This window comes from Athene cunicularia (assembly GCF_003259725.1).
Source record: "Athene cunicularia isolate RWA chromosome 7 unlocalized genomic scaffold, athCun1 chr7_part1, whole genome shotgun sequence".
Classification (NCBI taxonomy): domain Eukaryota; kingdom Metazoa; phylum Chordata; class Aves; order Strigiformes; family Strigidae; genus Athene; species Athene cunicularia.
The window spans coordinates 29,954,001-29,976,641 of record NW_020799107.1 but is presented as its reverse complement, the minus strand read 5'-3'; the positions used below and the strand labels follow the sequence as shown (position 1 = coordinate 29,976,641).

The 22,641-nt window shown below is 39.1% G+C and overlaps 1 protein-coding gene across 11 annotated transcripts in view; it reads left to right on the top strand.

The window, feature by feature from the left end:
* NCKAP5 (NCK associated protein 5) overlaps nt 1-22,641 on the top strand; it is a 384,106-nt gene that overhangs the window by 293,722 nt on the left and 67,743 nt on the right. The gene's annotated exons all lie outside the window — the stretch shown is intronic.

Here is a 22,641-nt window from a genome sequence, read left to right as displayed (position 1 = left end):
CTTTATTATAGTTATGGCTCTTTTTACCAATACCTTGTGTGGCAACAACAAAGCCGGGTTATTCTGGAAATGCTGTAGAAGTGTTAGATAGCATCTGGAAAGTGGAATCAATGCTTTCCTTGAAACTAGATTGTGTCACTGCTGTGAAAGAAGTTGAAAGGGATGAACCTGCATCAAGTGGAAGAAAGAACCAAATGATCTGTCACGTTTTCCTGAGGGATTCAAACTATTTCACATCATTGTTCCTGCACAGTTTGGCAGGAACTAATGTGTATAGATTTCCCGCACACACCACACACACACACACACATGCCCTTTTCACTTGCTTGGTCTTTACTGGCTGAGAAAGAAAGAAAATTAAGAACATTCACAAAGTCCAGGTCTCCCAGACAGCAGCAAAATTTGCTGTTATGTCCCTACTCTTGTGATCAACAAATTTCACCCCCGGGGGGGGGGCGGGGAACCAACAAAAAAACCCCAGAGAACAATTTGCAGTGTACATCAGAAAATTAAGAACTTCTGGTAAAACACTTCATATGTCATTTTTTTACCAACAAAAAAGACCCAGTAAATATGTGTTTCTAGAAAGGTATTTATCCTCGAACTGTACTCCAGACTTGAATAAATAGTGTGTAGTCTGTGATATTGCAGTCTGACATGTAAAATCTGAAGAAGGCTGTTTCCTTCTGACTGAAATGAAGCAAATACTGTTGTGTCTGCATAGAATTGAAGCACAGTTTGGATTATGTCTTATTGAAAATACATACATCCCAGATTTAGAGCAGTAGCTAAGTATTTGTCTAAATCTGTCACTCTACAGAAGAGTATAAATATGTGTTTAAGGACATGCCTGTTAAATTATCACCCTAATCTAAGTGATTCGACAAATACAGCTAAGTGGGGAGGGGCAGGGGGCACATGGTGTTCATTTCAACTTTCCTGTGCTGTCTGATACAATACAGTTCCATTTATGTAATGCTGACCTCATCCCAGGAGTATTCACACTCAGTACAACTATAAATTTTGAAGAATGCTGCAGAAGAGGGTATAAGCTAAAAATATATAGTATTGGTTACTTTTTCTGCATATCAGCTTCTGTGATTTGGTTGTATATTACCATCAAAGACTCTTGTATTGAAGAGCAAGCTTATTTTTAAACCATAAACATTCTTGACATCTCAGATTTCAACAGAAATACAGATTTCTTTTAGAATATTTTTTTAAATATTAACCATTACCCTAAGATTTTGTATATTTGATTTCAAGCAAATAATATGTGATTCATGTGTCTTCTTTCTAAGAATCAGATCATTTACATCTTTTTCAGTGAAAAGATTGATACAAGTAGTTTGAATTTGACTGCAGAGTAATGGCCTGTATACCGTACTGATTGCACCGTGTTGTTTTTCCTCATGCTTCTCACACAGTTCAAAAAAACCCCTGATTGCTACCAATTTTTTAAAAAAAAATCATGTAGTAAGGTTTTCATGATTGCTTCAAGAAACCTTCACTGTAGAAGTATTATTAAAAGTATTATACTTTCATGCATTTATAAGAAATGTAGGTACTTAATGAAATTGAAGGGCCTAATAACATTATAAAAGAAATGTGTGTGTTTTATTGAGGCGTGTGATTGTGTATATTTCCATGTAAGTTCTTTGCTACTAGAAATTTCGGTGTGCTTACTGCTTGTAGGGAGTGACACAGAGGATATGTCACTCCTGTCATGAGAAGATGAAGTAATACAGTCTCTGATGCAAAATGTAAGGACGAGAATGAGATAATTCAGGTGATTTTTTTTTTGTCATCTCTTTGGTATTGTAGACAATTTTGAGAGCTACCCTATCTTTCTGGGGACATTCTTTTTAGCTAAAGTGTGTGATTTAAAGAACCAGTATTAGGATAGATAAATAAGGAGGAGCCCAATCACTTTTTTTTTAAAAAAAAAAAAAAATTATCCAGGCAATCTTCTCTCCGAAAGAGCTTTCTTAAAGTGTTTCTGTCTCAGCATCATCTGAGGATGAGCAAAAGTTTTGGTTAAAACCTAGCACAGAAGAGTAGCTTCTGCCCAAACAACCTTCATTTTCCTCAGTTAATGTGGTTGCTAAAAAGAGATTAAATTCTGCCTGCCATAGCAAGAAGGAGTTTGGAAAGAAAACCAGGAACTCCATTTTAGTGAGCTACCTTGTGTTTCATCAGCAAGGGGGGGAAATAGTTGGGAATAATAGACAGGCTAAGATTTAAAATTGAGTAAAGCAAAACTGATTGGAAGTGAAGAGAGAAATCTGTGGAGATGATATACAGAAGGTTGCTGAAGGGATAAAGAGGATAGAAGAGTAGGAATAAGAAATCTTAGATGAAACTTAGCACTTCTGCTTTGCCTATGGTCATGTATAGCATCTATGAAATATTTTTAAATGTAAATGTCAATATCACTATATTTCTGTCTTTGCCTTATTTTTTCTAAATGATGTAATGTTTTCTTCAGAAAAACTTGAAACTATTAAAATCACCAAATTACAGTGGTTTTACACTTCTTAGCTATCTCACAGACTTGTTTTGACTTTATTTGATATAGACTGTTCAGTCTTGAGACACAGATCTTCTTATGTATCTTTTTCTTCTAGTTAGTCCTCTCTTTCCACTCATACCTGAAAATGTAACTAATGACACTGAACCTGATTCTGATATTACATATTCTTCTTTTACAACAATGACTTGTATAAGGTTACTGAGGATAACAGGGATCAGGGTTTGCCTTCTGATAGATATCACCATTATTTGGTTTTATTATATATCTCTGTTTGCATAAATGCCACATTTGTTAGCTGAATTGTTCCAGTGGATGCAATCTTCCTTTCACTTTTCACCCAGAAATTTGCTGTCACATTTTTTTTATAAAGCATGCAGGGAAAGTTGTTAAAATGGGGCAAGTAGCAACATTTATTGAGTTGATTTATTTGATTAAATAAGTAATAAAATTTTCATACTTGGGAAAGTATAAAATAATATTTCTAATCATAAGATTTACAACATCTCTGATCCTAAACTATATTTTCATTGCCATTTTATTTCCATCATAAAAATTCTACTTTATCAACCCCAGAACAAAGCAAGAAGGGCTCTTGAAGCATCTATTTTCTCCTTGTGTTTCTCTGGCTAGAATTAGTTTCATCTATTACTCATGGACCATCCACACTGTTTAATTTTATGTCTAAAATTTTGTCTAGAATGCTACAGCAGAGTCTGCTGAATTCTCAGAAGGTCAATTTAAATAATAACTACTTTGTTATAACTGCATTGATATTAGCTCTTTTAATAACCTGACAACTGTGCCCTGACATATGAGATGGAGTGTAGCTGTACATACTTAGTTGGTAACAGTTGTACAACTTAGCAGGAAGGGGTAAATTGCACAAACGACATTATTATATATGAGAAGAAAAAGAGGGCAATTAATTGCCCTAACACCTGACAAAAGGAGATGAAATATCTGCCCTCAGAGTCTGACCTCTGGTTCAGACATCGTTAGACAAGATGATGTCTGAATGCAGAAGGTTAAAAGTGAAGTTGCATTGCTTTACAGCAATCAGATGTATGAAATATTTAAGTGTTTCAGAAAGTAGGTATTTGAGGGTTGGAAATTAAAGCTAAAGATCATCACACACTGGTAAAAAACAGTTTGTCAGCAGTCCAAAGTATATGTAAATAACTGGATCGTTATATGCTGAGCAGCAGTATAATTCTGATCTCACAGAGACCAGCTACTCGTCCTTGCCTTGTGCCTCCAGGCTCTTCAGAGAGCAGGCAGACTTGAGACCAAGATCAGCAAATTGTATTTGAAGTTTTGAAACTTCTGCAGTTGACCTGCTTATTTTCTTGCTTCACATTTGCTCCTTTGTACCTCTCAGATTGTCAGGGAATTTATCTGCAAATCTTTGAAAAATTCCAGTACCAGAACAAGCTCTGTCCTTTTCTTCTAAATCAACACATAAATAAAAATCAGGTGTCATAGTATCTATAGTGATATTTACTTACACAGGAATCAGGACTGGTGGCATGAAGGAGAAATTAATTTCAGATCTGCTAATTGTTAATCTGCTAATTCAGCAGTAGTGGAAAACTGCTTAAAAGTTACGACAATCTCAAGGGCTGTATCAACAGACAAAAGGGTAATCACATAAATTTAAAGCATGTATGAGGTATATTAAGTTTAAACTTGTACATTAAACTTTATCCGACAATTACATTGCCAGTAGAGCACCTACTAAGAAGTAAGGTGGTGGTTTTGACACTATTTGCAGTTCTCCAAAGATTTCAGGCCGTAACCCTGCTGGTGTGCTTTCTCCAGATCAAGGCTGCCAAAGGTGCACATTTACTGTCACAAAGACCTTGTCCCAAGAAAGAGCATCCAGTCTGGTAGCAGTGAGAAATTATGAGGATGCTTCTGTGTATCACAAATCAAGATAGTGATCTAGCAAGGAACACTCAAAGGTTTTTGAGAATTTCAAGAACAAATTAAAGGAACATTTCTTCATGTGAGGATACTGATGTCATTATTTCCAGTCTTGCATTATCTCAGTAAACTGGTACCTACTTTCTATTTCTGTCATGTCCTCACTCACCAATAACATCAGAAATTACAGAAATATAATGCTTCAAATCTCTGTATTTCATCTCAGTTTAAATTATCAACATGTAATAATACATTATAAACCATATTTCTCACTTGCCCTGTTTGCAGCTCCAAATGTATGCTGAAGAAATGTTATAGAAATAAAGTATTTATGAGAGCCTACTGGTTAGATGAATGGGTGACCAAAGTCAGTGATTAGGGAAGGAAGCATCTGTATCTGAAGAAACTGCATCTTACCTCCCTAAGCCATATGACTTCCAGTTCTGAATGAACAGCAGCATAATAATACGTGAAAGAATTAGGCTCTGGAAGGAGGCTTTGAGATAAGCAGATGTTTGGGAGAGCACTGAGAACCATTGGGTGTCATCTACAGCAGTGGCTCTCTACAGGCCATCTCTAGTCACAGGGACTTATGCTTGTACGTATGTAAATCATGGCCACAGTGAGTAGACCTCTAAGAAGCTTTGTGATATTCTGTTAGTGAAATGACTGAGGTGGCTTTTCTTGTCCTTCAGGAACACCAGTCTGTAACACAGGGAAATCCTGACGTGCTGTTTTCTGAATAGAGAAACTATAAAACTTCCATTCTTAAAATAAAACATTTACCAAAATTATTTACTGGATCTAAATTTAATTCAGGCTGATAAAAGAATATTTTTGTTTTGGACTTAGCATGATGTATGAGAGAAGAGGTAGGGCAGTATCCTTCACAACACTTAAAACTAAAGCAAACAAAGCACAGCTAGAGGTTCAGTGGAGAACATGATTTTATTATGAGGGAGTTAGATCAACTGACCCAATAGGTCTGCTCCATCTGTAATTTGTGTTTTGGTGATCTCCCTTCTTGTCAGACTGTTGTTCCTTATTTCAGCACTTGAATTCTTACCAGTTTGCTCTCAAACAAAAAAAAATATTAAGTAGCTCACTAAGCCTGTAGTTCTGATGAGGATAATAATGTTTTTTAAAAAAAGTTACCCCCAACTGCTAGAATTTCATATGTCCAAGTACTTTAACTGGTCTTGAAAGGTTCCAAAAAGGGCTGAAAGGCTATCTGTATCTACACAAACATGACATTTTGTGATACAGTTTTAAATACATAATTTTCAGATATCAGATCTAAAAATGAGCTTTTTCCATTATCTTAATGATAATAAATTGCTAAAGCGATACCAAAACCAGTAAATCAAATTAGCAAATAATCTTTAGGAAAGCCACAAGTGATCTTTGGTGAAGTATTTATGAATGATTTTGACTGAGGAGAGCAATATTTCTTAAGTTTTGAAGAAATATATAGGCATTGTTCTGAAGAGCAAAGACAGTTTTTCAGAGTAAGCACCTGTCAAGAAAACTGTGGGGCTGTACTGATGTGACAGGCCTTAACAATAAAAGTAAGATTTTACTGCCTATTTTTTAGACAAAATAAAATATGCAACTGACACTGCATGAACCACAGATTTCTCTTTATTTTATGCATAGATTTTTATTACCAGTGATGATACACATGGTGGCAGGAATCCAATATGGTATTTGAAACCCTAAGCAAGTATGTGGGCAGACTCATTAAGTACAAGAATGTCTTTCATGGTTTTTTCCTATTACTGTGTACATTCAGTATGGGAGTAATTTTAAGAAAAAATGGAGTTCCACAATACAAAATGGTATTGCTATATTGTTTCCAAACTTGCCCTGTGCTTAAAACTTCTAATAAACATTAAAAAGATATGCTTTTTTTATTCCATGTAGTTATATATAATGTATAACGAAGCTTAACCCGTTGGATGCTATTTCAGCCTGCTCTGTTTGCTGAACGTATTAGCAGGATGTATTAGCAACTTACTGTGTAAATCCCTGCATAAATGGTCATGTGTAAGTATAGAGGCTGGTTAGAGGCAGCCTTTTTTCTGGGATTGTGAACATTATGAAAACTCTATGAATTACGTGTTTATGTTTTGTGTGACCAAAACATAATTTTTTGTCTGGTATGTTTCTATCTTTGAAGTTTAATTTTTTTTTTAATATATTTGGTGTATTTAATTCAAGAGTCATTCAGGTTTCCTTTCTAAGTGGAAAAATCTTTCTCACTGACATTCTGATAGCAAAAATTATCATGGATTTGTTCTAATGTTATCACAGCATGTGATGTGATAAGTACAAGCCACATGTTACATATAAAAGTTTATGTCATCAGGACAAATTTTAAGGCCTCCCCATTTTGGATTGCACAGTGGAATAAAATAATAGCCACTGCAAACCCTACTTAAATACAGTATGCACAAACAACAGGTGTGCTAGGTAATTGCTTTCTCATCAAGGTGCATATTTCACACTCTGTAACTCCCAAATGAAATACCAAAAGAATGCATAAAATTAAATGACTCAAAGATTTAGAAGGCTTCTTGTTGTGATAAGGTAGGAATCTATTGAAATTCTAAAGCAGTATAGAAATATAAACATTATTATTACAGATGTGTCATTTTCTTCTTATTGCATTAATAGAGCTAAATACATAGTTCATTTTTGTTTTCTAGGGACGTTGAAACTTGAAGATAACTATGCAGAAGTATGTGTATATGAAACAACAATAGAAAAAGGATTAATTTAATCTGTTATTACACTCAAAACATAAAACTTCATTTAAATTTTATTTAATGACTGGCTTTGTTACTATTATTTAAATATAGTGGCACTTAGCAGACATGAAGCAATACAGAATTATGGCTCTTATTTAAACACACTAAACGTCTAAAGTGTTCAGATTATATCAGGTAATTGCTGATAATATGCTAGTAATTTTAAATTGCACATTATAGAATCATAGAATGGCTTGAGTTGGAAGGGACCTTTTAAAGATCATCTAGTACCACCCCCCTTGCCATAAGCAGGGACACCTTCCACTAGCCCAGGTTGCCCAAAGCCCCGTCCAACCTGGCCTTGGACACTGCCAGGGAGGGGGCAGCCACAGCTTCTCCGGGAAATCTGTGCCAGGGCCTCACCACCCTCACAGGGAAGAATTTTTTCCTTAGATGTAACATTAATCTACCTTCTTTCAATTTAAAACCATTATCCATCTTCGTATCTCTACACTCCCTCAGAGTTTTCTTCCCCCATCTTTCCTGTAGTCCCCTTGAAGTACTGGAAGGCCATTATAAGGTCTCCCCAGAGCCTTCTCTTCTCCAGGCTGAACACCCCCAACTCTCTCAGCCTGTCCTCACAGGGGGGGTGCTCCAGCCCCCTGAGCATCTTTGTGGCCTCCTCTGGACCCGCTTGAGCAGGTCCATGTCCTTCCTCTGTTGGTGCCCCCAGAGCTGGACACAGCACTGCAGGGGGGTCTCACAAGAGCAGAGTAGATGGGGAGAATCCCCTCCCTCACCCTGCTGCCCACACTGCTCTTCATGCAGCCCAGGACATGGTTGGCTTTCTGGGCTGTGAGTGCACATCGCTGGCTCACAGTCAGTTTTCCATCCACTGATACCCCCAAGTCCTTCTCCTCAGGGCTGCTCTCAATCCCCTCACAGCCCAGCCTGGATTTGTGCTTGGGATTGCCCCAACCCATGGGCAGGACCTTGCCCTTGGCCTTGTTGAACTCCATGAGGTTTGCACGGTTCCACCTCTCCAGCCTGTCCAGGTCCCTCTGGATGGCACATCCCTTCCCTCCAGAGTGTCGACCGCACCACACAGCTCGGTGTCATCAGCAGACTTGCTGAGGGTGCCTCGATCCCACTGTCCATGTCACCAACAAAGATGTTGGAGCCAGTTCCTTATCCCCTGAGTGGTCCATCTGTCAAATCCAAGTCTCTCCAGTTTAGAGACAAGGATGTCATATGGGACAGCATCACATGCTTTGCACAAGTCCAGGTAGATGATGTCTGTTGCTATTCCCTTATCCACCAGCACTGTAACCCCATTGTAGAAGGCCACCAAATTTGTCAGGCAGGATTTGCCCTTAGTGAAGCCATGCTGGCTGTCACCAATCAGCTCCTTATTTCCATGTGCCCCAGCATAGTTTCCAGGAGGATCCACTCCATGATCTTGCTGGGCACAGAGGTGAGACTGTCTGGCCTGCAGTTCCCCGGGTCTTCTTTGTTTCCCTTTTTAAATATGGGGGTTATGTTTCCCATTTTCCAGACAGCAGGAACTTCACTGCACTGCCACGTCTTCTCAAATATGATGGATAGTGGCTTAGGCACTTCGTCCATCAGTTCCCTCAAGACCTGCAGATGCATCTCCTCAGGTCCCATGGACTTGTGTACCTTCAGGTTCCTTAGATGTTCTTGACCTAGATCTTCCCCTCCAGTGGGTAGTTCTCCATTCTCCCAGTCCCTGCCACCAACATTCCATCAAATGAATCAAAGTAACATTAGGCTATGTGGCTTTTATCACGTGAGATTACTCAAAGGGTATTTTCTGTTACCATCTCTTACCAAAAAATTAATTTTCCTGTGATACACTTCATATGTTTTGTATATTTTTATGCATACTGTGCATAGAAAAAAGGGTGGTAATTAGCATAAAATGTTATTCATAATGAATCATAAAACATCTACTGAACCAACCCCATCTTTTAGTATTGAATTTTACTAATGCTGTCCTTTGTTTCCCAAATGGCCTATCTTCTTTAATGATGGTTTGGATACTGGTAAGATTCAAATTCTCATCCAAAGGCCGTGACACTATTGACTAAATCTCTGTTTACTTCGCTGAGAATGTGAAATACTGTATTGCAAGATAAAATCAGCACGTAGGTGCTCAGTGAAACTGAAGAGTCCATTAGTGCCTTAACTCTTAAATTACCATCTGGGTATCTCTCTTGATAAGGACAAGCTAAAAGGAAAAGTTACCTTTGTCATTAAATCTTTAACAATGTGATATTGACAGACTTGAGTCTTTCTGTATTTTTAGCATTTTTAGATTGCTTTCGTGCTCATCTCTTCCTCTGGATGTGAGCAAGCCATTTTTCATTAGTCACTAAACTGATGTCTGGGTGCAGGGAGGAGCAGTGATGTGTCTGCGTCCTGTGTGCATTACAAGGGCATCTTCAACCTTATGAATTAAACTCCATCTTAGGGCATTAGAAGTATGGAAACCAGACTGCCAAAGTAATGGCATCTTGAATTAGTATCAGTGCTTTAAAAATCTCAAATATGCACATACTCTTCAGTTCATCTTTCTGGTATATAGTTTCAGAGATGAACTACTTAATTTTATAGTGTTTTGATCCTAAATTCTTATATTCAGTCATATTTTAAAAGCAGAACTTCAACATTTTTTTTTTCTTTTTATTTTTTTTTTTTAAGCTTTTTTACTATTAACTCTGATTTCTTCTCTAAAGAAACCTTATGTACTTTTCCTGTACGATTGATACAGGCACAGGTCTAGGCACAATTACTATGATTTTTAAATACTACAAATGTGAACATGAATCAGAGATTAGCACTGTATTTTAGAGTCTCACTTAAATTTATTCCACTAAATGGTCCTTAGGAGATCTTGACAATAATTAGAAATATGGGTACTCAGCTCTGTTACCAGTCTTCAGCAGTTCATGGGGGAATAACAAATGGAATTAACCTTTAATTTAGGTCTTTAGGTTCTTCATGCACATGGGACCAGACTTTCAGGTGTTCAGACATTGTGCTGAGCTCTTCCATAATCTGGCTACTTAGTTGGTGCCAAACAGGGAGCTGACCCCTCTTGAAATTCCTGTGTAATACCGCCTAAGCCCTGCTTTTATCTACTGTGAAAAAACAATCAATTCGCAAGGGCACAGATTCCTAATCAAATGTTGGCACCACTTCTGAGCACAGAAAGCTGCCGAAAGGGTTTGCAGCTATCAGCCATCTATGCTAGAGCTAAAGCTCACAGCTGCTTCAAGCCTGGGGTCAGGCTGCCCCTGGTTTTGGCAGCAGGGCAGGAGAGGGGACTCTCTTCAGTGCCGTCGTATGCCAGGTCCTAGCACTCCCAAGGCTGGTCCAGGTCCTAAATAGTCCTTAGAGGTCACTGTACCTTCCCTGGCAAGAGCACAGTTTGGCCCAAGAGTGATGACTGACAGTTCTCATTTTCCATTTCCTGGTGTTCCTCCTGGCTACAGCAATAGGAGCAAGGTGCAGATGAATGCGGGCACTGCAGGTCTGTATCCTCATATCGTCCAGTATGGTGCACCCTCCTTGTTGGTACCAGCACTGGCTCTCCCATCTCACCTGTGTTTCAGCCTTACTAAAATTTCTTGACCTTCATGGTCAGGCTGATTTGCAAGATCCTTCCACATTTTCTCACTGCTCCGGAGTAGGTCAGTGGAATTATAGAGGTCTGAAGCCAGGATTTGAGATGCTTATTCAGATCATCAGGTCTACAGAACTGTATTCTGTCCTGCACACAAGCCCTACAATTTTTGTCTATCAGAATATATGTTGCAGAACTTGAACTGCATTTGGAGATCTTGTGGTCAGATTTGAGTCTTTCAGAAATGAAATAGCACAACACATGCACACTGTGACCTTCTAGAAGCTTTAATTCTGAAAAGCAGCAAAAGTTTGGGAAGTCTATGGAACAACTCCTGATCTGGCAGAAATTCTTTTAATTTCAATACAAGAAGTCGAGCCAGTAATTCATAACAGCTGGTAATCTGCCCACTTTCGAAACCATACCTCAAGTAAGTGCTTTGAGGAAAAAGGATAAAGTAACTTGTATCCAGGTATTCAAGAAAACCTTCTTAAAAACTCTCTCCTTCTTTGAAATTATTCTGTCAGAGCCAAAAGCAATGCATTAGAGTTGGAGAGAAAATATGTATGTAAAAGCCTTAAACTAATGATAAAAGTATGTCTTGAAATCCTTCTACTTTTAAACTGCTTTCAGTCCATCTGACATTTCAACAGTATTACACATAAAAAAACAAAAAAAAAAAAAAAGAAGAAGAAGGTGGAGGGATGAAGAAACCTTTTAAATGCATAATACTGAGGCAAGGAAAATATGGCTTGTTCAACATTAACCTTGACAAATTCGTGCTCTTGTCATTTAAATGAATGAACCTTTCCAGTGTCTAACTTGCTGGACCTTGGGAAACAGCAGTGAAGAAGGATTGTAAAAATGATCCTCATCTCTCAAAATTATTTTTCTGAGTAAATGAATGATTTCAGTGAAATCCAAATAAGGATGAATCTGCTCACTTGAATCACCTGTTCACAGCCAATGAACTTCCATGTGAAACAGTGCTTACCCTCCTCGGTTGCCATGTATTGATCTAAAACATCTTCCCTGAGCCTTCTCTCTCCTTTTCCTCCTACAGGCAAAAGGTTAGAGTTAGATAATAGTATTAATTTTCCAGACATCTGCACATGTTTTAATAGCCTTTAGAAGGTTTGAAATGGTTTCTGTTTGACCACCACAGGGCTAAAATGCCATTAAGACTTAGATTGTAGCAATACATAACAATCATAGCCCCGTAGTTCAACCTGGCAATAAAAAAGCTAATTTATTTTATCGGAGATTTAAATTAATGTGATGAACTCCTCTCTCAACAGGAGCTGTAACACCACTCTTACAAAAATACCATGGCCCTGCATATGTTCAAAACAAGATAAAATACTTGCAACAAACCTTGTGTATGTATTTGTTTTTCTGTGTGCTTTTTGAGCATTTGCATGTGTGTTTGTGTGTTCACATAATGCTACTTAACATTCCTGAGACCATTTTGTTTTGTCTGTCGTATCTTCATTCTCAGCCCTATTTTTTCTATCATCTGACTTGTAGACTTAGCAGAAAGAAAGTGATTAATAAATCCAGGTCAGTTTCCAGTATTAGCATTTTTTTTTACCACCTTGAGAACTGGAATTTTCTTGTGGGCAAAAATTATTACTGGTTAGGTAAATTGAGTTTAAAATAGCTTTTAAAATAGACATATGCAGTTAATAAGAATATTTTTGAAAAGCTGTGAAAGAAATATTCAGAGCTCAGACAGTTTTCATTTCCAACTATGTGCTAGAGGAAAGCTTCAGCTTATCCCATTATAAAGTGATAAAGCAGCATTTGATGGCAGCAGCTTCGGTGATAAAATGATCATGGCAGCACTGAGAACGAATCTAATAAGGGAATTGATCTGTAGATTCCAATTCTGTAAGAGCCAACATCGATCAACATAAATGTCAATAACAAGATAGTACTGAGGTCTGCCTAATTCCTTTAGATGATTTTGGGGCATAGTCAGAAAGTGAATGTGAAAATGAATTTTAAACTGTAGGAATCACAAAGAGAAAGTCCAAAATTATGTTACGCTACCAGGAGTATCACTGACTGTCATAGTATCAGCAATTTAGCAGTGTGTTGAAATTAGTGAGTAGCATTTAGTCAGATCATCACAGAATCGTCTAGGTTGGAAAAGACCTTGAAGATCATCCAGTCCAACCACTGACCTAACACTGGCTGTCCCCAACTACACCAGATCCCTCAGCGCTAAGTCGACCCAACTCGTAAACCCCTCCAGGGATGGGGACTCCACCACCTCTCTGGGCAGCCCAACGCCCAACAACCCCTTCCAGAAAGCAATGCTTCCTAATATCCAGTCTAAACCTTCCCTGGAGCAACTTGAGGCCATTCCCTCTTGTCCTATCACTTGTTACTTGGTTAAAGAGACTCATCCCCAGCTCTCTGCAACCTCCTTTCAGGTAGCTGTAGAGGGCGATGAGGTCTCCCCTCAGCCTCCTCCACACTAAACCCCTACGGTTCCCTCAGGTGCTCCCGGTACGGCCTGTGCTCCAGACCCTGCACCAGCTCCGTTGCCCTTCTCTGGACACGCTCGAGTCATTCAATGTCCTTTTTGCAGTGAGGGGCCCAAAACTCAACACAGGAATCGAGGCGTGGCCTCACCAGTGCTGAGTACAGGGGTAAGATCTCTCTGACTGGCAGCTCTCCAGCCACTCCTCCCCAGGCCTGTAGCGCTGCTGGGGGTTGTTGTGGCCCAAGGGCAGCCCCCGGCATTTGGTTTATGGAAACTCCCCCAGTTGGGCTCAGCCCATGGCTCCAGCCTGTCCAGGTCTCTCTGCAGAGCCTCCCTACCCTCGAGCAGATCAACACTCCCACCCAACTTGGGGTCATCTGCAAACTGACAGGATGCACTCGATCCCCTCGTCTAGATCATCAATAAAGATGTTAAACAGGAGTGGCCCCAACACCGAGCCCTGGGGGACACCCCTTTGTGACCGGCCGCCAGCTGGATTTAACTCTGCTCACCCAAACTCTTTGGGCCTGGCCATCCAGACAGTTTTTTACCCAAATAATGATTGATAATGCAATGCCTATTGGAGACTGAAACATCAGTATTTTTCATCTGTGTTTTCATGTTAAAGCATTTCTTAACTACAGTGAAATAATAAAACACAACCCATCTTTTTACTGCTAAAGCATAGATAGCATGTGTAGGGCATGCCTTAAAAGATTAATGGTATAGTTCTTCCTTGTCACAGTTCAGTATAAAGTTGCTTCCTAGACTGATTCTGACCATGTTGAAATGTTAAGGAAAAATGGTTTTGTTTATGAAAAATGTAACGAGAAGGTGTCAGGATGTGCAGGAGTCTGCCTTTCACTCTTTGGTGTTCTCGTAATTCATAGCACCTACATGATATTTAGCAAAGTGAAACTAACATATTAATTAATATTAGATCAATGGGACAGTATATACAAAAAACAGTTACTGTTTTGTACCAAATAAATAACAAATTAAATACAAATATATACTTAATTAGAGGCTCAACTTTTCTAGAATACTATTCTCACAAAACTACTGTTTTACCATTCTCCAAGTAGTTTTCCATGAGGAAGCTCACTGAAAACATTTATTTCATTAATTATTTACATTCTGACTAGCTGATTAGTGGGTCATTGATGTACACTGTTGACTTTACAGTAATTATAAACCACAGGGAACTTTATACATACATTTTCCTAAGAAATTAAATTAGCTCATTTTATTATTACTACAGTATTTACAGACTCCTACCGTAGTGCTATTAAAATGAGAACACTTTGGAGTCTCAGAGCTTGAAAACACTGATAGAGTTATAAAATGAAAAACTGGGATCAGAGAGGATTACTTTGTGTCTTTCACTGTAACTTTTACTTAAAGCAGTTTATAAAAATTAATAAAACTAAAGGATTTGGAACAGGAGTAATTTTAGGCTTGCATTAATGTTGTCAACTCTCTGAAGAATACAGAGAGATTATGTTATTTATGTTTATGCATCAAATGTCTGCTTAATACCTCCCAATTTATACCCTAAGATATAAGTTTCCAACCTTCTGAGCTACTTTGGAATCTAATTCACTAGTTTTTGCCATCTCTGGATGGCTTGATAATAACATAGAGAGCAAGCCTGGAAAATCTGAAGCAGATGCAAATGAAACCTTTGTTTTATATTTTTGCGCTGGATTTGCCTTGTTAGCAGGATTTTCTGATGTAGTTTTAGCACCCTAATCTTCCATACAAATGTTTGTAATATCATACCCTTGTACTCTGTCTTGGGTGTTGTCAGTTAAGTCTCAGTAAACTCGCCTGAAGGATTTGCCAGCAAAACTGACAAACCACTATTAATACTGAGTTTGAATTTAAAATCTAGCATATTTTGTATCATCAGGCTTTTAGGTTTTTTAGCAAGGTCAGCCTAGTAGGAGGGAAGAACAACAGAAGCAAATGGAAAATATCAAATTAGAACTTTCATGGAAGTGTTTTTATTAGATTAATGGAAAATTCAAATCCACTTGACTTGAAATTTCTGGAATAGCTGAAAACTTACTTTTTTTTTTGTGCTAAGAACTGATTTAGCTTACTGAAATGCATTTTACAGTTAATCCTTTAATATTTATGTTATGTATAACTCTTCCTCCTGTTACCACTGAGCAATACTGCATGTTTCTGTTTCCTGTATTTTACACAGCTGTAGGTAAAACCAATAAATAACAGTCTTCAATTGCTTGCACATACCACTCTAAGAGTTACCCTGGGGTTCACTTGCTGTGTATTAATGCCCTCCTCCCTCCAAAAGTAAATACAACCAGCTATATTGGTAAGCCGCCTGCAATACAGCTGTTGAAAACCCTAGCAGCAACGTATTAGCCCCAATCCTGTTCATGGTTAAGCATGGCCCAACAGTAGGAGAAAGGTCAACTTGACAAGTTCACTACATATCACGTGTTCTCCTAAACGTCTCCTGTCACTAACTCCTGTTACCCATATTACAGAGCTTCATTCACTTTATTTATGGGGTGTTCAGCAGCAGAAGAATAAGGTTAGAAGAAAGCTGTGGTGAACCTCTGTTCTTATGCTTTGCTGATAGTTTGCCATTTTCTTTTCCCTGGCTTCTTGATGCAAAATTTTGGTGCTTAAGGAAATGCACAGGTACCAATTCCTTGGTCATGGTTGTTATATGTACAAGTGAAAACATGTCTAGATATTCATTGCAAAATAATCTCACATAGTCAAACCTGTAAACATGTAGCAAATTTTATAAACAAAATATTTAAATCCAGAAGAATTATTGAGCTGTCATGTTACTACCAGTGAATATGAGCATAGAATCAGAACTACCTAACACTGAGAGCATGGAAAGTTAGTATTGCACCTAGTGTTTCTTCCTTTGAAAATACCTAACTTCTTCCCCGCCTCCCCCCAGGAATAAAAGTTGTTTTCTTATTTCCTCATCCTTTAAATCTTGGTCTATTTTTAACGTACTTGTGAAAATCTAGAGAGACATACACCTATATGGATGTTCCTATGTATCTTCTAAGAAAAAAACATGTTTTATTCCTGGAACTGAGACCAAAAAAATCATATTATTAACTGTTGACTTGTGGGAAGTAATACATAATTGCATAGGGGACATTATTTCATGTAAAGGCACTGTTGAAAAGTGGTAAAAAGGACAGGAATGCTAATGCTTCTTAAAGACACACTTTATTCTGCAGCTGAACTACTATAATGCTGGTGTTCACGTTAGTCTAAAATATTTATAAGAAGTAGCCACAGTCAGAAGTAACTTCACACTGTCAGGATAAATGATGATTGCAAAGCAAATTATTAGAGAATTAGAAGGAAAAAAGCACAGCTATTTCCACAGTGAAATGTCCCTGAAATTACCCTAAAGGTTAGGTATAAAAAGGAATCTGGGATGCCATATACCACGCACAAGAACTCTACTGGGAAGGTGCCTTTCTTCACATGCAGTAAACAGCTGAAAGAATGGAGGCAAGTTCCTAACCAAGCTGGTTAACTAGTGGAAAGTGCTCGGTATGACAATTGGTATTGCCATTATAAAATGTGAAAATGGAAAGAATAATTTTCGTTTACTACAAAGTTAAACAGTGGTGGCCATGAAGTTCTGTTTATAGGAAGTGAATAGTAGGAAAGTAGGACATAATTCTGATTCTTCTATTAAATATATAACTTCCAAGAGATGAAAAAATTATAATTTTATTTTCACGGCACCAATTATATGTCATAAAACATCAGGCATTTCTGTATGTGCACAGTAGACAGTTGCAAGTACATTTCCTGTGTTAGTGATCATTAGAATTAAATAAAATGGAAGCATCTTTTTGCAGCTTTCACTTTTGCTTCATATTCAGCTTTTTTCTGTTGACAACCACTTGTTATGCTCTCTTTAGAAAGCAGAATTGCCATATGTCACAAGCATGTATTACAAACTCTGATTTGTCTAAAGGCAAGCTCTGTTTCTTCTTTCAGAGGTTTTATTATTTTTCCTTAACTATACATAATTTTCTCCTTTATTTCAGAGTATTTAGTGTATGAGAAGTTCGCACTTCATACTTTGAGTAGTGTGTGATCTTAATCTAGGTAACTTCTGATGAAGTGAATGAGTGAAGGATGTTCTCTCATCTCCAGATGAACATCCCCTCTGCAATGTATCTAAGGATTAAAAAAAAAATCAAGATTTAGTTTCATTAAAGGTTATATTTCTGCATAAGCTAATACTGCATAAATGGCATAACTAATCATATGTTTTTCTTTCTTTGATCTGCTATCTTTTATGGTGTAATGGAAATATAGTATAGAGTACTATTTCTGCAAGACCTTTGAAGCTAAAGCTCATCCTGAATGTGATTAATTCATAGCTGCACTATTCTTCTGATGGATATGGCAGTTAAAGATGAACAAGGGAACAGGAAAGTTAGACAGGTCAGATGATTGTGAAAAAAAAGTCAGATAGAAAGAGCTCTTGTCTTTCATGACCCTCCATCACACCTATAAAGAGATCACCAATATCAGCAGTCTTCTTGTGTTGCACAATTTTTTTGCATCTTTTTGGTGGAGTTACTAAGACAACTCATTTAGTACAATGGGTAGAACTGGAGCAGTGGTGTTGCTGACTGTGGACATCAGGGGAATCTTCTTCGTGCAAAGAATTATTAAAAATGATCAGTGTGAGGGCTGCAGAAAAGGTATTCCCTGCCAGTCCAATTACAGTGGTGAGGTTATATAGGAGAGCAGTTCAGAGTATGCCTGTTCAGGTTTGTGATGCCCCAGATAGATAACAGCAAAGATGGGAGAAGGCCACAGGCACCAAACAAACATTTATAGCTCTAGCATGGAGCACCAGGGTGAAAATGTCTCCTTAGAACCTAGAGAGGGAATTTCTTTCTTGTGAATGATGGACTTTGGCTCATGTGAGAAAAGCAAAGCCAATTGATTTAATAGCAATTAACTTATCCAATATTGGAGAGCCGTGTACAGTTTGGCATAATTCATTGAAAATTGTTCTGGCAATGCTGCAGGCCATTAGATGTTTCAAAAAGGAGATGGGAACTGATAGATATTCTGCACAGATACAGTCAAGAGGCACAATAGTTAGGGGAGTCTCTCTGTAATAGTGCCTCAGGCCAGCAGGTAGTAGCCGCCTTTTATCTTCCTAGAAAGCCTTAATAAGGATGCTGCTGGGGGGAGGGGAAACTGGTCTACTGTTTGATGGATTGGTTATCTGCCTGCCAGATAATTGTATTTCCTATTGCACTTGATATAATAGGTTTCCACCTAAATTATCAATTACTTTGTTTTTATTTTTTATGTGGGTTACGGGAGTTAATCTTGACATTGAGCCACAAAGGGCACAGCCTTTTCTGCATCAATCTTCACAGGTGAAGGTGGAACTTCCCTGTTACTGGTCACAGGCAGCCACAGAAAGGCCCTTTCTGCGCTGCCCTGGCCTATGTACATCTCAGCACCTGCTTTCTGTAGAGACATGGGTCCAGTCTAGCTGAGACACTATGACCGTTTCAGTCCGCTTTTGCCCCAGCAGTACCCAGTACAGGGTAATTTCCAAGCAAGTTGACCCAGCCAGTGCTGTATTCATTTCCATAAGGGTTTTCTGTTCTGCGCTCCAGTGCTCCTGATGGTTTCCTGTGCTCAAAGGGGCCCAGATGTTCCCCACCATGTACAAATATTGCCCAGTTTCTCCCTATCATTATATAGGACACCAACAAGTGGGGCATGTGACATAGATTTATAGTTCTAAATCCTCAGTTTCATATTTAAATATTCTTTTAAACCTATGTCATCTTCTCGGTGGAAGTCATTCTGTGCTGTAGTCTACCTTTTGTTGCATTGCATCATGATAGCATCAATAGTGATTTTAATATTGTACAATTTTCAAGGCAGCAGGAGCTCCTTGTTCTAGTTATGTGACTGTCATCTGAAAATAACCGTAAAAGAGGAACTACATTTTGTGTACCTGAGAAGAAATTCGAATCAAGATACATAGTTAGCACTATCATCATAGAATAGAATCATAGAGTGTTTTGGGTTGGAAGGGACCTTTATCATCTAGTTCCAGACCCCTGACATGGGCAGGGACACCTTCCACTAGCCCAGGTTGCCCAAAGCCCCGTCCAACCTGGCCTTGAACACTGCCAGGGAGGGGGCAGCCACAGCTGCTCTGGGAAACCTCTGCCAGTGTCTCACCACCCTCACAGGATAGAATTTCTTCCTTGGGTCTAATCTAAATCTACCCTCTGTCAGTTTAAAACCATTACCCCTCATCCTGTCCCTAGACACCCTGATGCAGAGTCCCTCCCCAGCTTCATGTGATCCCCTTAAGTACTGGAGGGCCACTACAAGGTCTCCCCGGAGCCTTCTCTTCTCCAGGCTGAACACCCCCAACTCTCTCAGCCTGTCCTCACAGGGGGGTGCTCCAGCCCCCTCAGCATCTTTGGGGCCTCCTTGGGACCCACTTGAGCAGGTCTGTGTCCTTCTGTTGGGGTCCCCAGAGCTGGACACAGCACTGCAGGAGGGGTCTCACAAAGCGGAGTAGATGGGGAGAATCACCTCCCTCAACCTGCTATATGCACTCGATCCCACTGTCCATGTCACCAGCAAAGATGTTAAACAGCACCGGTCCCAACCCTGACCCTTGAGGAATGTAACTCGTCACTGCGCTCCACTCAGACATCAAGCCGTTGACCACAACTCCTTGAGTGTGACCACCCAGCCAATTCCTTACATACCGAGTGGTCCATCCATCAGATCCATGTCTCTCCAATTTAGAGACAAGGATGTCATGCGGCACACTGTCAAATGCTTTACACGTGTCCAGGTACATGACATCAGTTGCTCTTTCCTTACCCACAAATGCTATAACCCCGTTGTAGAAGGCCACCAGTTTTGCCAGGCAGAATTTTCCCTAAGTGAAGCCATGTTGGCTGTCACCAGTCAGCTCCTTATTTCCATGTGCCCCAGCATAGTTTCCAGGAGGATCCACTCCATGATCTTGCTGGGCACAGAGGTGAGACTGACTGGCCTGCAGTTCCCCGGGTCTTCTTTGTTTCCCTTTTTAAATATGGGGGTTATGTTTCCCCTTTTCCAGATGGCAGGAACTTCACTGCACTGCCACGACTTCTCAAATATGATGGATAGTGGCTTAGGCACTTCGTCCATCAGTTCCCTCAAGACCTGCAGATGCATCTCCTCAGGTCCCATGGACTTGTGTACCTTCAGGTTCCTTACATGTCCTTGACCTTGATCTTCCCCTAAAGTGGGTGGTTGTTCATTCTCCCAGTCCCTGCCTTTGCCTTCTACGACTTGGATGGTTTGGCTGGGGCACTTGTTGATGAAGTCTGAGTCAAAAAAGTCATTGAGTACCTCAGCCTTCTCCATATCTTGGGTAGCCAGGTCTCCCATTTCCTTCTGGAGAGGGCCTACATTTTCCCTTTTTTCACCAATGCACCTGGTCAAATCTGTTACTTGATTTTAAGTGGATCATTAATGAGATTTTTTAACAAATAGTAGAGTTTTTCCCATTTTTTAATTAGAAAATGGAGAGAGAAAAAGAAAAAAATAAATGAAAGGAAAACAATTTTCTTATCGTTTTTCTTTTGTAATTGGATGACTTGCTTCAGTGCTGTGTGGCTATATTTAATTAATGATTTCAAACTTTGTTATGCTTTTTGTTACTGCTAGTCATTGTGCTGACCATGTGTCTGTTAGTTTATTTGCATATGTGTGCGGGGAAATATTCCCAGTGTGATGATCTCATTTGATACAGAAATATAATCACATTATGCACCTTGAGACCACGCTTTCCTTTTGTGTTAATCGTTTGTCTGTTGATTTACCTTTGTTATTACAGTTCTGTAGGGTTTAACACTGCCAAAGATGATTCAAACACAGCATGACCCATGTGCAGCCCAGCCCTTTTGGTCACTGAGCCAGTGTGGAGGGAGCCCCATAACTCTAAGCCATTCACAGCGTGCTCTGCTGGAGTACATTTTATCACTGGCCAAAAATTGTTTTCTGCCTGTTCCAATTGGGCTGATCTCTGGTCTTGTGTCTGATATGGACAATAAGAGCAGCACACTAAATTCTGTTGAATGACATTATAGGAGTACATTTAGTTTCCCTTATTGAGATGCATATATGTTCCCATTATGTAATGAAGTATTTAAAATGTCTTGTTGCAAAAATGGAAGTTTTACAACTGCAGAACTCCCATAGTACTATTTCTCAGATACGTTTTTCTGCGAAAATAAAGGCATAAATGTTCATCCATCTCAGATATCCCAAGTCATCATCTCTAATGCACAGATCTAGCTACAGTAACTTTCACTAAAATATCTCTGAAACAAAAATTAGGTGACTGGTTTCACTGAAGAAACTAATTAATTCCTCTGTAAAGAGCAAGTACATGACTATAACATCAGTGACTCCTGGTTCTGAAAACAGTAGAATTCTCTGGTGATTCAACAGTACAGTTGGAATTATTGTCAAGAATAACACATGTACTGTCAGTAAGTCTGTGAGTTTGGGAAGGCATTTTACCTGGAGCTTAAATCTTGAACAAACACCTGACAGTAACTCTAGTAATAACACTTTGAAAGCTGCATGCCAAATAACTAGGCGATAGGCATCACTGATGGTAAAAAACACATAGCCTGGATGTAGTTTATAATGTAAAGTATCTTGGATGCTGAGTGCTTGTAGCATTTTAATCTGTTCAACAATATATTGGACAGAATACATTTATACACAATATTGATCATTGAAAATATTTTCCATAACCTGTCTGCAACAGATAGTAACCTGGATTAGTATGTAACTCTTCAGAAAGTACTCCCAAATTTATAATTAGTAGTGTTTTTTTAAAATTGCTAGATTGTCTGGAATAGATGCCTGAAGCACATCATGCAGATTAACAAAGGCTGTAGGAATGGCCACCTGCTTTGTTCTCTAGCAGATTAATTTCTGCAGTGGGTACCAAGAGAGCAGGCTGGGGAGTAGCTGGGCATAAGATACTGTGTGACTGATGTTTCAGGGCCCTGCAAAGAACTGTCTTGTCATTACTGCACAGTGTGGAAGAATCTGTTGCTACAGATTCTTTTTCCTTCTTTGACCAGGCTTTTTGGATGGAGAGGGTGATGGGCCACTCATGCAGCCAGGTCAAGTCTCCATGGTTTGCATCCTTCACAGGGTCCCCCTGGCAAAGGGCACTGGCAGCGTCTGCACTATTTGTTCC